The sequence below is a fragment of the Vanacampus margaritifer genome, chromosome 8 (genome assembly GCF_051991255.1).
Source record: "Vanacampus margaritifer isolate UIUO_Vmar chromosome 8, RoL_Vmar_1.0, whole genome shotgun sequence".
NCBI classification, from domain to species: Eukaryota; Metazoa; Chordata; class Actinopteri; order Syngnathiformes; family Syngnathidae; genus Vanacampus; species Vanacampus margaritifer.
Genome location: NC_135439.1, coordinates 9,075,826 through 9,094,094, shown reverse-complemented (window position 1 = coordinate 9,094,094; position 18,269 = coordinate 9,075,826). Strand labels below are relative to the sequence as shown.

General features: G+C 38.1%; 1 protein-coding gene across 1 annotated transcript in view; it reads right to left on the bottom strand.

Moving 5' to 3' along the window:
• Window positions 1–18,092: 18,092 nt before the first annotated feature.
• Window positions 18,093–18,269, bottom strand: part of LOC144056593 (uncharacterized) — a 63,527-nt gene continuing 63,350 nt past the window's right edge. The window contains exon 5 of the transcript XR_013295083.1: window positions 18,093–18,222. The gene's annotated coding sequence lies outside the window, so the exon portion shown is untranslated. The remainder of the gene's footprint in view (window positions 18,223–18,269) is intronic.

Here is an 18,269-nt window from a genome sequence, read left to right as displayed (position 1 = left end):
CAATAAATACATAAACACATTAGTTAATTCAGTAATTACACAAAACTTTGTTGGACTTTTGTTACCATCATGACAAAGAAGAATCTTTGTAGCTTTTCAGATCCCTTTGGTGTTTAATAATAATAATAAAAAAGTAATTAGCAATAAATCTAGCCAATTTCTGTGTTATTCTTATTGGACACTCTGAGATTACCTCCAGAGTAGAAGATGGTCATTTTAACCAAGACTGCATGAATGGATCGCTCTTATTTTAACCAATGAAGGAATTATTTGTATGGTGAGCATCTGATGAATGATGATTTGAGCGTCCTCCATGATTGTGTAACAAGCCGCAGTATGGCACCACGCCACAAGGTGGCACCTCCTTTTCGTTTGACCATAAGTGCATTTTGATTGCGGTGGACTTGTACGCGTAATCGTCACGCGTGGTAGCGTCAAGAAGCCTACTTTTTCCTATTAATAAAGTAAAGTAAGTTTTTTTTTTTTTTTTTTTTCGCCTATGACTGATCAGCCACCGCACAGTACAACCGGTTAAAATCACTTTCCAAATGGGAATTTAGCTCAAAATGAATCAAACAAGGACCCCAATAGTTCGGCTTGCAGCACACCACTATTGAGGCGGTGTGTTCTTTTTATTTCATTCTCCATTGTAGCTGACCCCATCAAAAGTTTGTATTTGTTTTGAGATGCATTTCAGCTGCTGTCCCCGAACAAGCGTGGGATTTATCATATCGTTGGCAGGCCTGTCAGCCTCATTGGATCAGGAGGTGATGACGAGTGTCAGGGGGAAAAAAAAGAAAAAAGATGAGGCCCAATTAGAAGACAGACTGACAGAGACGCTATCTGTCCAAAACACCTCTAGCCATTCTAATATGAAAGTGACCTCTAGCCCCTGTTGTAAAGCACGAGGTAATTGAGGTTAACAATATAATATGACCTCCGAAGACTTGCATGTGTGTGTGTGTTACTTCAGTTGAAATGTTTCCCTCTAAAGTGTGGAAATGGATGAGACAGCCATCTTTTGAATATTCTTATCAGCAGCTCCAGAGGTATCACAAACGGGATGCTGTGAATTAAATCCCAGCCACAGCCAGTGAGCACAAGACGTCGGCCATATTGCCGTATCAGCTCCATACGGTGAATTACTTTTTTTCACCCAGATCCCGGATTTCATCTGGAAATTTCAAAAATGATCTACTGAGATTTGACACAATTACAATCAAAGCATTTAACTCTATTCATGTTCAGATTACAGCGCCTGAGGAAAAACAACCAATCAGAGACAGGAGGCGGGATCAACGACTTGTCACTCGTTCTCACAGGACCTGTTATGTTAAAACGAAATGTGTCTACATTTAAATCTTGCTTACAGTTTTAAAGCGGCAAAATCACCCTCTAAATAGGCGTGACTACAACCCCCCCCCAAAAAAAACCACACGCTCTGTGTCAAAAGCACAAGTGTATAGACCTTCAACGTGTCCATTGGGACTTGGTTACATGCATGTTGATGAATTTGGCTGCGGGCGTGTTCGGGGGGGGGGGGGGGGGGGGGGGGGGGGCTTATGATGGAGGGGGGGGGACGCCTCCGTGTGAGGTACCGCCGCCGCTGCTACTGCTGCCACTCCATCCCACAACATTTCGCCCTGCGCTTAGAAAGGTCACTATGTGGAAGCCGGCGGCAAAACATAGGGGGTCGGGAAAAAAAAAAAATGAAACTGAGTTTGTTCCTCTGGGTAACCTGAGGTAGTATGGAGGTAATTATGTAGAAATGGAAATTCACCTTAGCAACATGCTACATGTGATCAGATAATAATGTCCATGGGTGAAGCAGCATGCGGCTCAGTGAACGAAATTCTTGTGCTCTCCCACCAATTATTTGTGATCATGAGGCCTAATGAGGACAAGCACTTAAGACTTGAGTGAAATAATCCACAAGCAGTTGTAATCACTCTCTATTACTAGCTCGTACGTGGACGTCAGATAAGAAGCTGCTCCGCTTTTTCCAAATTCAACCCGCCTCCCTGTGAGAAGATGGCACTAAGAAGATTTTCCATCGGGTGATGTTAAAAAAAAAAAAAAGAAAGAAAAAGAAGCAAGCGGGCACAGTTAGATAGAAGCGTTGTGTCCACCCACGGTGTCTCCACGAGAGGGAGAAAGAACAAATACCCTGACAGTGGAGAGCCACCCACAACCGTGTGCTCACCATCCATTAAGTCCGAACGCATGCAGAGCAACTTCAGTGCTGAAGTCGCATCTTTGTATTCAAATGAGGTCATCACTATGTACTGTATACGGATCTCACGAAGTATCCTGTACACCGGCGGCTTCATCAAAAAGAATGCGGTATATTTATTGTTGTGAGCTACTAACATAAGCTACCGTTTGGTAAATGCTATGCTTAAATAAAGGAAAAGAAAAAACAACAGTACTTTTGAAAATACGCAATAATTCAATGATTGAATACGTAATGGTTCAATTAAAATGTGTTGCGAATAGAAGCAAAATAAAAATTGTTCTTAAATAAACGTTTACATTTCTTAAAGCTTAAATGCAAATGTTTGTACTGAACTTTAAACTTACATACAATTGAAAAATCAGCTGTAATAAATAAATAAATAAATACAACTATTAATGTACTGTACTGACTTTACTTTTTTGTTTTTTTTTTAAAACAGGCTTCATGCATAATATAAGCTTAATTATAATACGTCGCCTGATTTAAACAATGTAAATTTAATTTACATTAATTTCAGTAATACTTTCACGGACCACTAAAGGGAGCCCAAGTGCCATTTCTGGTGTCAGGTGTGGACTGACTCCAATTTTATTCAATTCCTTTGGTTAATTCTGAACACAGCCGCCCACCACTTGTAAAAGGGTGTGAACATTTTTGCAACCACATTACAGTCGTCACTGCATACTTGCAGTTTGGCATCTGCTGATTCTATTTTTTTTTGGGTAGGGTGGGGTAATCCTGCCCCCCCCCCTTTTTTATGGAAAATGTTTATTGGCAGTTCACCCCAATTTTTCAACAATTTCTTTCTTTTTTGAAACATTTTTCTTTCCAGTGGATTTATAATGGCTGTGAATTATACACAGATTTCGCTATTCATGGGCATATTCTAACCCCCACTTTATTTTAACTCATTCACTGCCATTGACGGCTATAGACGTCAAAAATTCAGTTGAACCATTTCTATTAGTTTAACTTTTTTTTTCCACTTCTGTTAACAAGAGTATGACAACCTAGAAAAAAAAAGTATTGTACATTTAGAATAGATATAAAATTTGTGATTAGTCGTGAGTAAACTATTGAAGTCATGCGATTAATTACGATTAAAAAATGTTATCGCCTGGTGCCCATAATTTTTAACACCCCCCCCCCCCCCCCCCCTAAAAAAAAGATTAGTTAAAAAAATGTCTAGGTTTTTATACTCTTGTTAACAAAAGTGGAAAAAAAAGTTAAACTAATAGAAATAGTTAAAATTAATTTTTGACGTTTATAGGCGTCAATGGCAGTGAATGAGTAAATTGTTTATCTTGTACTAACATCAACTGATTGTTACAGGTTATAGTCACAATCTTAAAACAATTTACCTTGATCTTTTTTTTTTAAATCCCAAACCCTGGCATCTGAAAATGATTTTGTAAACTTTTTAAATCTGTTGTAAAGCAGTTTCAATTAGGAGTGAAACTTCAGTCAGTGTCAAATAGAGGTCGCCTGAAAAAAATACCTGGGCCGTTATCAAAGGGAGCGTTTTAGGACACGTTTGAAAGGAATCAGGCCAAAAGTACCTCAGGTCTGCGGAGCGTCAGAACATCCGCGACGTTCATTTTCTGCTCTCCGTTCCAATTTCCTGCACCGCCACTTTGGTTTCTATTTCTTGTCCCCTCAGCCACTTAATTCACTCGAGCTCCCTCTTTTGTGTCCTATGCCTCTCCCCTAATCCAACATCCAATCACGTGACGACGCCATCCTACCGTGCTACTCACCTATCACGGTGAAATCAGAATAACGAAGGTTATTAGTCATTTTAAATGTCATTCTTTCCGACGTTTTATGTATCGTTGGCTTCCGCGGACGGCGCAGCACATTAAAGGCAGATTCCCGATGCTTAATGGCGTGTGAACACGGATAGGCTATTAACATAAAATGATGTGCTTTGCGATAACGAGTGGATTTACTTGGCTTACAATGCCACGAGCGGCTGCGCGGAAATAACGCGGAGGAGAGACGGAGAGAGAGGAGGCTAATTCGGTCCTAATTCAAAGCCCGAGGCCTTCTTATCTGTTTTGTTCTTGTACATACAGTATCAAGTGGCTCTCCACTCCTGCGAGTGCAATATGGTCCAAGGCTATTTTCGAAGCTGCTGGATGCGCCGTGAGTCCGTGACCATCGCAACCAGCAGATTGAGAGATAAGGCTGCAGGCCAGGCATTTGGTCCCGCGAGCTACATTTGACACGTTCTCTGTAATGTGCTTTCTGTTATTGGGTTGAAATGTACATATGGAACCAGGAGTGCGTGGAATCTCCCATCATGCTATTAGCCGTTAGCTATTCCTCCGCTAAAATGGCGCCTTAGTAGTGATAGATATTGTAACATTTTTAATACTTCATTTCATATATTAACCATTGTTACACATTATTAACATTTTAATTCTTCAGTATTAACCTTGTCGAAATGTTTTGTGTCCTGTGCAGAGCAAGTGGTGTTGATTTCGGTATAATCTGACCTTAAACTGGGACATACTATTTAGTCTAAAAAAGTTCCTTCTCAGCGTTTTGTGCGAAAACACATTTTGTCCTTGAGAACAGAATCTGTTTTGAACACGCACCCCTGACTCTGTTTTCGCCATCTGCTCACGGAAAAGTACCAGAGAGTATGTTTTGTCTACAAATGAAAGAGAGGAGGTCTTTTAACTATAAGAAGCGATTCTACAGGCAGAAGAGCTACATTTGACGCTCTGAATCCCACCTGTTTCAGTGATGAATTAGAGGCTGTTATCTGTCCAGAGATCTCTGACTGATTAAAAATCATTTTTGCAAAGGTGTATTTTTCTTACATTAAATCTATCTTCATTTTTGGAACACGCAAAGAGGACAAAATAAAATTATTCCTCTTTCAGTAGGAGCCCAAGATTGCAAATGGTGAAGTCCATCTCAGCTGATTTTCAGTGGACCAGAAATTTAGGCTGCAGTGTGATGTATTTATTGTTTTACTTTTGTTGGAGGGATTTATTATCTCAAGAATTAAACCGAACGATAACCCCCTGCCATATGACATCATCCCCAATGAACCAGGAAGTGGCTTGCTAACTAACACAAACAAACACAGAAATTAGCTGCTTCATGATTGTTTTCATTAAAGGAAGGATTTTTGTCTTCTAATTGTTCGACTCTTGATGAAAGCCCCCCACAAGCCCCCCATCACACTTGACCTTTCTCTCAATAACAAGCAACCATGTATTTACATGATAGTGCCGAGGAGGAAATGGATTTGCGATCATTCTGTCATGACTTTAAGATGAATGCATGGCGTGGAACAGAACGAATTGATTTTAGGTGACAACAGTAGCAAGCCACTGCCAATCAACTTGTGATGAAATTGATCTGCCGTCATGCGTCACACGTGTACATTATTGATCGTGGCCTTTTCATGGAATCATTGATATTACCAAAGGCTAAGTGGCTAACATGTTAAGCTAAGCGGCCATGAATATACTACTTGTCTGAAATTTTATATTCTTCTTCTTCTTCTGCTTATCATTCTTAATTTATAACATTAGCTTAATTTCAAATGATAACCTAAACCTCACAAATTAAGTGAGTTTTCCCACAACACCGTCCTGCTAATTTTTCACAACAAAAGTTTTAGCATTAGCTTTTGGCTTTATGTTTTTGTGTGTGTGTGTGTGTTTTTTTTTTTTTAAAGAAATGAATGGTGTATGCCCACTGAAACGCTCGGGAGTTTATAATTTGGAAGGAATGCGGTGTGTACTGTGTGATGCAGTCCCTTTAATGTCATTAAAATATTAATTATACTTGTAAAACGGATTTAATTAGAAAGATTATCTTCTGTACTATAATTACATAAAGTAACTATTTGAGTCACATTTGAGTCAATTAATGCTGTTTCTATAAATGCAATATCATGTTTTTGAAAAGATTTTATTTTCTCGGACCCCTCGCAATGACACCAAAAATCTCTATGGATCCATTGACACTACTAACTCTAGAATGCTCTACCTATGGAAATTAAAATGGCAGCATCTGCAGGAATGTTTAAGTCTTAACTTAAGACATATTTCTTCACTCTCACACCTGACATCTTGAATTTGGCCCGCTTCTTTTCTACCTCGCACTCCCTCACCTGCTCGGAGAGGGAGCTACCTGAGGATGAGCAAAGTGAGGCTGTCGCTGTGAAGATTCTTCATCGACGGGACAGAACCCGAGGAGGCATCTAAACGTTGGCTTTCATTTCATCAAATGGACTCTCAAACTAACTACTTAATCTAAACGTGATTATTTTTGCCTACTCGGCATTCATGCAGTCCTGGAAGGGGGCCTTTCCATCTGTGGTTCCTTCTCAAGGTTTTCGTTCCCCCAATTGACTCGTTGCGACGTAACATTGAAGCAGTTCATGTGAAGTTAGCCCATGTTGTCGTCCGCTCGCACGCATCCGCACACGCGTGTCCTCTTGTCAACCTTTGAAATGGGTGGTGTGACAAGCGTCGTGTCTGCAGGACTGGTGAGTCAGCATCGCGTCATCGCTTCAGAGCTCCATGTCCAAAGTCAGACAGTCACGTTATGCCTTTTTTTTTTTTTTTACTTTTTTTAAACTTCGTCCTCTCTCTTTTTCTTCTTTTTCTTCTGTCTCTGTCACTTTCTCCATCTTCATCTCGTCCCTATGTCACGAGCGAGGCCGAGGCCCCGTGGCCGTGCTGTCACTAGCGTTTATGTTAACCTTTCGTTGATGATGACATGCAATAGTTGATTGAGCCAGCAGCGGCGCCTGACTGTCGTTAATCCTCCACTAGCTTCTCACCGCCCTCCAACCCTTCCACCCGTTTTCTCTATCTATCTTTGACCCTGACCCCCACCACGAGGCGTCTTGTCGTCACCGGACGATGCCAACTCAGCTCTTCCTCTAAATCTCTTTTTTAATTTCCTTTTTTCCTCCATCGTCATCTTTTTTTCTGACGCTGACAAACGTCCGCCAAATCCTTTTTATCTACCAACTGTTATTTGCGCACTTTGTCCTTTAGACCTAAGAGAACCTACAGACCTTATGTGTCATTCAGTGTTTAACCAGTTTGGATGTCTTGAATGATAGGTCTAATTAATGAAAGGATACTCAGCTTGTTTTAATTCATTTCTCAGAATTGTCATTTGTACTGCCTATATGAGCCTTAAATGACAAAACTGAACAAATCTATCTATCTATCTATCTATCTATCTATCTATCTATCTATCTATCTATCTATCTATCTATCTATCTATCTATCTATCTATGACGCTAGCAAGCTATCATGGTAAAAGTTTAGCTATTAAGCTAACTAACTATCAAGCTAATGGTCTGTCTATCTATCTATCTATCTATCTATCTATCTATCTATCTATCTATCTATCTATCTATCTATCTATCTATCTATCTATCTATCTATCTATCTATCTATCTATCTATCTACAGTATCTATCTATCTATCTATCTATCTATCTATCTATCTATCTATCTATCTATCTATCTATCTATCTATCTATCTATCTATCTATGATGCTAGCAAGCTATCATGGTAAAAGTTTATCTATCTATCTATCTATCTATCTATCTATCTATCTATCTATCTATCTATCTATCTATCTATCTATCTATCTATCTATGACGCTAGCAAGCTATCATGGTAAAAGTTTAGCTATTAAGCTAACTATCTATCTATCTATCTATCTATCTATCTATCTATCTATCTATCTATCTATCTATCTATCTATCTATCTATCTAACTATCTATCTATCTATCTATCTATCTATCTATCTATCTATCTATCTATCTATCTATCTATCTATCTATCTATCTATCTATCTATCTATCTATCTATCTATCTATCTATCTATCATGGTTAGCATGTCTGCCTCACATTTTCTGTGCTTTGGATTTGAATTGTTGGTGCTCATCAGGCTTCCTCCTGAATTCCCAAACCATGCGTATTACACATCCATAAGACATATAATATCAGACAAATATGTATAATTTTAGATGATATTGCGTTGTTGTTGTCTTTTTATGTATTTGGTATGGGAGTAATCCAAAAGTAATCAAAGGCAATGAAGTTCCATTACTTTAATGTTATGTTACTTGGATTACATGGCTATAAATCAATTTTTAACCCTTGTGTTAGCAGTGAACAAATAGTAACGATATCAGAATGCATTTTTAAAGTGACCCTCCCAACTATGCTGGTGACAAAAGATTGAAACCCATTACATAATGTCGTTCTTTGTGTTAAGATTTCAATGTGACTTTGAATCTATAATTTTTTATTTTTTTATTATAATTTTTTTTTTTTCGAAATTCAAGGCATGCAAGCATCAAAATCTCACACCTTTGACTGTTTGCTGGAATGGGGCCTCGTACAAATGTATCTGTGGAACATTATTTAGTAATACAGTGTTCATCAAATCATTGATTGACGCCATACCCCCATTAGTTGCTGGGTATGTCAAACACTTTGGAAAAATGAATAACTCCCTCAAATAAATGTCTGATCTACCACATCAGAAAAAAAGTACGTTAACTGTAATGATCTCAATCCGTAGACACAATTATTCAAATGAGTACTGTATATTAAAGGGTCAATGCCTGAGCCCATTTGCATTCAGTTGCTAACCAAAACAGAAGCACCTACCAAGCCACATCATTGTAAAAAAAAAAAAAAATTGTTACAGTAGACTCTGAATTCAAACTAGCTTTACCGTCTCACCTACAGCAAGGTTAAATTGGTCCTTGTGGTACTCTGTGCTTGTCTTTTTCACTTGTCATTGCTGCTCTGCGTCAACAGAAAACAATCCTGAGAGCCATGTCACAACACATCTGCACTTCGATCGAATAGATGTCTGTTTACAGATATGAAGAAAATGTCTTTCTTTTTTTCTTGTCGCAATAGCTGGAAGTCGCCGCGACAGAGGTTGATCATTTTTCACCCGATGTGGATGTCAAACAGAACCGAGGGCTAGCCTTGATCTTGTAGAATATAGTATAGCATTTTAGTAAGATACTGACTGCCTTCAATTGTGTCTTGAGTGAAAAAAAAAAATACTCTATTGGATTGAAATCATAATGTACAATTGTAGAATATGAATTTGCTTTCAACAAAAAATTCTCACTTACTGCTTGTTTGTGCTTCTTTCTGCCTTCACTTGTGTCTTCAATAAGTGAAAGCATGCTCTATTGGGTTGAGATCGGGTGAATGGTTTCATTGGGTGTCATTCTGCCTTCACTTGTGTCCTAAGTGAGCAAAAAGCATGCTTTATTGGGTTGAAGAATATTTAATTTCTTTGCCTTCAAAAAGTCTGTACTTGCTGCTTGTTTGTATTGTGGTGCTTGTTTGCCTTCAGTTGTGTCTGGATGGGTTTAAGCTCAGGTCACTGACTTGGCTTTTTCAGAATATTCAATTTCTTTGCCTTCAAAAAGTATTGAATTGCATGAATATAATTCCACCATTAAAAACAATAAAATAATATTTAATGTTTTGTATTGTTTTTGTACCTTATAGTCAAAATATTGTCATGCATATGCATAGGTTTTGTATAGAAAAGCATTGTAGGTGTTTGTTACAATTGAGCATGAAGCCAACAGGAAACGGTCCAAAAAGCAGTTTGAATGTGCGATGATGGATTTAATACATACAAGGCTTTGCTCCTTTTTTAATGTACTATTATTTCTCTTGAGTGGTCGTCCATTATGCGGCCGGCGACTGGTGTATGGCGCCAATCATCCATGTGGCAATCAATTCATCGGTTACCATGGAAACGGCCCGGGTGAATAGCAGATAAGTAGGGGAGCGCGTGGAGATTGCTGACACCTGCTCTCCTTCCTTTCTGCGCGTGCACACATTCAATAACATTCCTCATAAACACATGTTATGCGTTACGTAACCCAGTGCACACGCACACACATACGCACAAAAGTCGCAGCAATTACGCTAGGCCAGCCTCTTTAGCTTTTGTTCTTTTTTTCTCGCCTGCTTACCATTTGCACTTTCTTTAGCTGTGAGTGAACTTCATGGCCAAATTACGACCACACACGGTTTATCTCCTAAATGTTTTCTGCTCTTCAGAAATGGTTGATCCATTCTCAATATTGGAATGGTGCAAATAGGAGGTGCACAGGTCAGAAAAATATCATAAAAGAAGAAGTTGTATCTCTTCTCCTCGCGGGGTAGCTCATAAGAAGCCGTAATGCAGGATTTTGAAAAACATGCAAGGTGACAGGTGCCCACCATCCATGACAGGCGAACAGGATCCGCCTGTTTAAACTCAAAGTGACCTCAGCAACACATCATCCATTAGGTTTCTTATTAGAGCGGGCCTACAGGAAATGAAGTGCTAGTGAGGCTTAGCCATGTGCAGGAGCTGTGTGATTACCTCATTACACCGTCAATTATGCTGAACTAACCTGTGCCAGACTTGAAGTTGCAAAGCGAGACCATAAAGAAATGAAAGGTGAGATCCTGAACTCAAAAATGGCATTTATTCATTGCATTACTATTTTTTTTTATTTTATTTCATTATCCATCGGCTCATTTCCTATAGCGCTTATCCTGTTGAGGGTCAGTAGGAGCTGGATGATGTCATCTGTAACTAGCATAGCGGCTCTAGTAGTATTATGGCATGATCTGAAGCCTGACTAAGACTCATTATCTATATTATGGGCACAGATTTTGATTGTTTAGGTTCGAGAGTGTTTTGACTGTGTTTTGGGTTGGGTCATGGGGTCATTGTGTTATGTTACGATGATGCATTAGCCACTCTTAGTTTGTCCATTCTTATGTAGTTACTATGTCACTTATGACGATAATGGGCAGCATGGCACAGTGGCATGGTGGTCGTCTCCCAATCCAGAGATTGTGGGTTCGATTCCATGCCATTGTGACCATATCAAAGTATCCTTAAGCAAGATACTGAACCCCCAGTTGCTCCTGATGCTGCGTCATCAGTAGGTGAATGTAAAGCGCTTTGAGGGCCTTATAAGGTGAAAAAGCACTATATAAATGAAGTACCATGTATGATTTCAGCCGATTTTAGTTTGTCTAGTCTAATGCAGTTACTATGTTCCTTATAATGTATGTTAGCCACTTTTATTTTGTTTAGACTTGTGCAATCCCTATGTCCCTTATGATGATAATGTATGATTTTAGCCACTTTTAGTTAGTCTAGTTTTATGCAGTTACTATGCCCCTTATGATAATGTATTACGTTAGCCACTTTTAGTTTGTCTAGTCTTGTGCAGTTACTATGTCCCTTATGATAGTGTAGGAAGTTAGCCACTTTTGGTTTGTCTGGTCGTATGCAGTTACTATGTTCCTTATAATGATAATGTATGTTAGCCACTTTTATTTTGTTTAGACTTGTGCAATCCCTATGTCCCTTATGATGATAATGTATGATTTTAGCCACTTTTAGTTAGTCTAGTTTTATGCAGTTACTATGCCCCTTATGATAATGTATTACGTTAGCCACTTTTAGTTTGTCTAGTCTTGTGCAGTTACTATGTCCCTTATGATAATGTAGGAAGTTAGCCACTTTTGGTTTGTCTGGTCGTATGCAGTTACTATGTCCCTTATGATAATGTATGTTAGCCACTTTTAGTTTGTCTAGTCTTATGCAGTTACTATACCCCCTGTGCTATATATATAAAATTTCATTTAGTATTTTGTTTTTAGGTAATATAGACTGAGAACCTGAATAAAAAAAAGTGGCAACCTGTGAAAATTGTGGTGGCCACACAAAATATTGACATTTCACTTAGGGGCATACTCACTTTTGTTGCCAGGAGTTTGGCTCTTAACGGTTGAATTTTGAGCTATTTTCAGGGAACAATGAGTTAACACTGTTATATAAGCTGTACACTGACTACTTTTGACTACTATTGTTTCAAAGTGTAATCCCATTGTGCATAACAAATGCATACCTCTCATGTGTTAATTCACAGTTGTGTTAAATGTGGGTAAATGCATGACATTTGTGCACAATATGCATTCTCATCATGTTCTTATCATCACTTGATTCAAAATACTATCAAAACAAAGCCTATCCTTTACGTACCATAAAAGCAGCAAGAGGCGGACACATCACAAAGATAAAGATGAATGTTATCATATCACCATCACCGCAGAGGTCATTGTAGTTTAGGGGGTGTCAAACATATACGCCCACGGGCCGGATCAGGCCTGCAAAGGGGTTTAATCCGGCCCGCAAGATGATTTTGTAAAGTTAAAAAAAATTAGGTGTCGGACCAATTAACCAGCTTGCTACAATCAAAACATATAAATTCTCATGTGCATCATGTGTGCTTGTAAACAAGGAAGACAAATGACACTTGTCAATGTGGTCATCGGACGGACTCTTCAGACTTCGTGATGCATTTCGGTGTGTGGGTTTGCATTTATTGTATGCAATTATGAGGGCGCTTTGCTTTTACAGCAACATGATCATCTAACTGGATGCAATCGCAATCCATACATATTACCTTTGTGTCTAACATTTCTTTGGTGACATCACACAAAAACGAAATTCCTCATTAAATATTTGAAAAAATGTATATTGACTTCTTATCGGATCAATACTACTGCAAATTATTATGTAATTATTTAAAATTCCAAATTTCTCTGACATCATTAAAAAAAATATTGACATTGGCGATACTGGCCTGACATTTATTGTACTTGGTCCTGGAATAATACCAAATATGATTGACAATTCTTGAATTCATTCAATGCAGTAGTGGCTTGATTTGAATTCGTTTGATGACCAGGTTTGTATCTCAAAACACTCATTTTCAGTTTTTAATTTTTTTTTTGTCACGCTAAAATGTCTTCCTCTTGGTCTTGTTCTTCTTCTCCTGTCATCGAGAAAACCAATGGGAATCGCTCGTGGATGGTTGTTTTCAAGTCTGTTAGCGCCCTGTAGTGGTGGAGTTCTGAAGTGCAGGACATGTCACTCGTATCTCAAGGCACCATTGTATTAATAAATTCCAAATGATGACTCAATTGCACACCACTATTGCAAATGTTTGCGAAACTTTCCCCAAAGTCGACACTTTCGCGGACATGCCTTAAGTCTCCTCTCAGTCTCATTCGTCGACCCCTCGGTCCAACCACGATGTCCGGTTGCATCCATCCGATGTCAGTCAACAGGCTCCTTGACGAAGACTTGCCCCGAGCGAGCTTGCTGCCCGTCTTCATTACGATCTCTAGTCCAGGACCGCAAATGCAAAAAAAAACGTCCTCATCCCCGTTCGGTGCATTCGTCGCCAGAGTCCTGCAATTTTGGGGCTCTTTTTTAACACGGTCAAAGGGCTTCAACCGACCCACTAGCCTGCCACTCTGTTGCCTAGCAACACATCAGGGCATATTTCATTTATCACAGCATGGGATTTGCATTTAAATGGTGAGTGGAAGTGATTCAGTTTGCTGCTCTGTTCAAAATGTCGTTTTTATTTTTTTTTTTAACTGTATGCAATAGATGCTAAACCTATTTCACAGCTGACCTTTTCAGTGGACAACAAATGGTGTGTTTGCTAGAAATGCACATGATTTGGAATGTGGCAAAAGACAGCATCATACTTAAGTCTCTCTTTCTCTCTCTCTCTCTCTCGGTCTCTCTGTCTGCATCCTTCCCGTCTGTTGAAGGGTTCAGGTGGTTCTCCGGAATCTATTAAGTCCAAATATCAGTCTTGACTTGAGGGATCTCAGCCTGTCCGCATCACTTAGTTTGACTGGTGGTTTGCGAAACAGCAGCATGGAAAGAATGTCTAAATCGACATCTTCGCATTATTGGATGGATGCAAGAGTCCGCCTAAAACAGCCACACACACACACACACACAAAAAAAAAAAAAGCCAATCCGTTGTCCGGCACATGCTTCAAAAGAGCAAAAGAGCAGATTGATGTGCAACGTAAAAAAAAAAAGTGTGGAGGCCTGGTAAAATGCTTCCAACCCTAAATTTTGGCAAGGACGATATAGGCTGCCACTTATTGATTTTCCAATAAGATCTTGGTTGAAAACATGAGGCGTCAATATCCTTGTAAGACTTTTCACCACAGCTGAGAACAGACAATCGATAGATTATTTATCTATTTATTATTATTATTATTATTATTTATTTTAATAGGTGGCAAAATTGTGGTTGTTATCCTTACGTCTCTTTATTTTTCTTTGCGTTTATTGCATTCAACTCCCATAGTGGCAAATCTGTTTTACAATTTAGCAATCCAGTTTTTAAAAAAGGGTTTCAAAATATTGTGTAGGAGTTGAAAGCAAGGGTAAGAGTTTGGGTTAGAGTTAAAGTATAGAGTTAGGGTCATTTGTTATAATTAGAGTTAGAATTGAGTGTAATGATTTGAGCATTTGGGTTTCGAGTTAGCCTGTGACTTTTTGATTGCTCGCGGCGGCACTTGAAAGTTACACAACAAATGCTTCTATAAAAAGAAGAGCTGTAAACTTTTACACTCGTCATATAATCGTTAATTATTGTTTGTGTGTCTGTCGAGGTTTTGATGTGAGCTTAAATCAACTTTTTGGATTTGAGTGTAATTAATGTAAAAAAAAAGTGTGTAATTTTGTTGGAATTGATTAATTTTCATTGATTTTAATTGACGTAAATATGAACAAATTCCATTTGATGGGAATTAAGTTTTAATTTCTTAATTTATTTTGTTTATTATTAGATTCCACTGTATTACTAAGTTTTTATTCACCTTTGCAAGTTGGTGTTTCTTTCTCAAGCCAGGAACCATATTTGGCATTGATTATTCAAAAAGTAGTACAGTACTGGCTTTTTTTTTGGGGGGGGGGGGGGGGAATAGTAAATGACTCATTGTGCCTCCTCCACAAAATGCAACATGTAGGAAGCATTCACGGTGAGTTTATGTTCCAATCCATAATTGCTCCAATTTTTTGCGGGGTACAAATCTTTTTTTTTTTTTCAAGATTAGGAGGAGGTGATGAATGAGAAAATATGTTAATCTAAATTAATTAGCATTTTAATGCTTTGTTTATCCATTCAATAAGCTCTCACATTAGTGTGTAAATGAACCAAATTAGTGACATTCTCCCTGTCTCATTCCAAATCCTTTAAACCGTTTTTTAAAAATAATCTTCCATCCTGACTCCATCTGCAAAATTGATCAAACTGGTGATCGTTGTCATGTATTTAAATGGGGGGGCCGAGATGCTAACATCTTAATATTGCAGTGGGGAGAATCTTGCTTAATCGTGCCTTTTAAGTACCACGCAAAAAAAATAAAAAATCACGATAATGGTCATACAGGAGTGTAGTTGGCCTACATATTTCTCAAAAAACAAGACCGAGGTTGTAGAGCTTGAACTGCATTTGTCCTAAACTCCCAAAATGTCAGATTTTTTTAATTTTTTTTTTAGCTTCTGGAACAACATGATAAGAAGTGCCCAGGCCTTTAAAAGGGAGTCAGGGTGTGCGAGATAAGGTAAAAATGTTGCTTTATTTTTTCCAAAACGTGGAACATCCCGGATAAAGAGTTTTCACGCCGACTGTGGACAATGAGACGCGGATTAAAGCACCAATGAGACGTGATGATTTTGTGTCCCAGTGTGAACGTTTAGCCTATTTTTCCTTTCCCTCTTTTCCTTCTTCGATATGGAAGATTTTGCACAGTGCTATTGCAACCAATGTATTTTTTATCTTGCTCTTTTTACTGGTGTCCTTTCTGCAATCTTCATGAGTACGTTTTCCATGTTGTTGCTGAGTGGAGAAGACAAAATGATTTCTTTTTGTTAGTTGTTAACCTTTTGGGTGCCATTTTCTTTGTTACTATGTTTATTTGTAGGTTAAATGCAAGGGGAAAAAAGACAAATTTAGGCCCCAAATCTTGAATTTTGTAATTCTGACCTTGACTTGAATGCTGGTTCAAACCAGGTTTTAAATTAGTAAACCATAGTTTTGGAATCTTTTTTCTTCATTATAGTTAGCTTATGTTTTTACTTTTTGTTTTTTTTCCAAATTCAGTTAATTTTTATGATTTTTTTAAGAGTAGGTTTGTCCGTTTGTTTTTATTATTTGTTTTTTTATACCTCATTTAAAATTCAATTTTTATTAGTTTTAGTATTAGCTTTAGTTTTTTTGTGGTTGTTTTTATATTATTATTATGGAGCATTTGTTGAGTGCATGAAAAAAACATTAAAAAAAAAAAAAGTTTAAAAAATGAACTACAATTCCCAAACAATTGTTTGACCTTCTTTCTACGGCTGAGTAATATTGAAATAATACATACAATAATAATACATGTGCCAAGCTGCAGGCTGCATCCAACTGCTGCAGCGACGCCCAGATGGCAAGCCAATGAGGGGTGAGTGAACCGTCTCGTGATACTCCAAACATTAAAAAAAAAAGTTGCGTTCCTAATCCCGCCATTTGGATTGGTGCGCCTCGCTCCTGCAAAAGCGCCTCGTGTTGGCCCCAGGCAGAGGGGCGGAGGAGGGCGGTTGTGGGTACGAATGGCGTAGGGAGCTGGTGGGGCTGGTAGCCCCCACCTGACAGCGAGCCTGTGTGCACCGGAGCTTGTAATTACAGAAGGAGGTGGTAGTAATAGAGTCTAGTAAAAGGCAAATACACAGGCTGACAGCTGGGGCCCCCCCGTGTCACTTTCACTCGACACACAAGGGCCACAAGTCACATGATGCTCGGAAAAATGTGACACCAGCCCCTGCATACATGTAAATGTGAACAAGGCTCATATGTTTATTATAGTCGCTGTATATATACGTCAGGCAAATCATACCGTGTAGTGACCTTTCCTCTCCATGTTTTTTTTTTTCTTGAACCAGGAAGTGGGTTGCTAACTATACAAAGACAATTTACTCAAGTTTGAATGTATTATTTTTCTATTTTCTCTGTTTGGGTCACAATGAAACCGTTCACCCATCCCAGAATGAAAAAAATTAAACGGTTCTGTTGTTTATGTTTTCCTTTTGAACCAGGAAGTACCCTGCTAGCTAAGTAACTAAAACAAATTTAGCAAAAATGTTCTCCCTTTGCTTCCATTGGTCCATGTTTTGTGTGGTAAACACACAGTCACCAAATAGCGCAGTGACCCTTTAAATAGGTCGACTGACTGATTTTAAGTTTGAAAACACCTGTGATGCTAATTAGAAGATTTTTTTCTCACAGTACCATCATTTTTGTCCAATGGCTTTTTCATTTGTTTGTTTTTTAAAATAATTCTGTGCAACCACAATTTAAAAGCAGTATTGGATTTTAATTGGTTATTTTGTATTCAATGCTTATTATTATTACTTCTGTCAGATGTTATTTCAGTGACCAGTGACCACTTTGGTTTTTTTTTTTATTGTATATATATTTTTTATTCTACCTATTGTATTTTATTATTTAATTGGCGTTTTTTATTTTTATAGTGGTGATCTCAATGTGCAGTACTTTGGAAACGCTTATTTATAAAAAATGTGCTATAGAAATAAAGTGGATTGGATTAACAACAATTTTGTCCATGTGTGCCCATCAGGGATAAAGGCTAAAAATGGCTCATTATTCAAGGCGTTCTTAATCTTGTTTTCTACTGAGACAGACTATAAATGAAAATAATAATAATAATAATAAAAATAATACATTTAATTTGTAATGCACTTAACATTTCAAAATAAATCTCAAAGTGCTAATAAAAATAAAATAACAATTTTTTCCTTGTTCTGCATTGATCATCAATGTATGTGAGAACATTTTTTTATAAAAATATGTATTTCAAATAATGGCTATAAAATAATTCCTAAAAATGTATAGTGCAAAAGAGAGCTAGTTTTATTTGCCATTTGATTCCTGTTTTTTGTTTGTTTGTTTTTATTGCGGAGTTTTACTACACGGTGTTCAGGGTTCACGTTCAACACGTTGGAACAAACACAGGAACAATCAAGTTGGATGGAATAAAAGGCACCAATTGTCCTTCGGGTGAGTCTGAGAGTGAGAAAGAGAGAGGGAGAGAGAGAGAGAGAAGTTGGAGG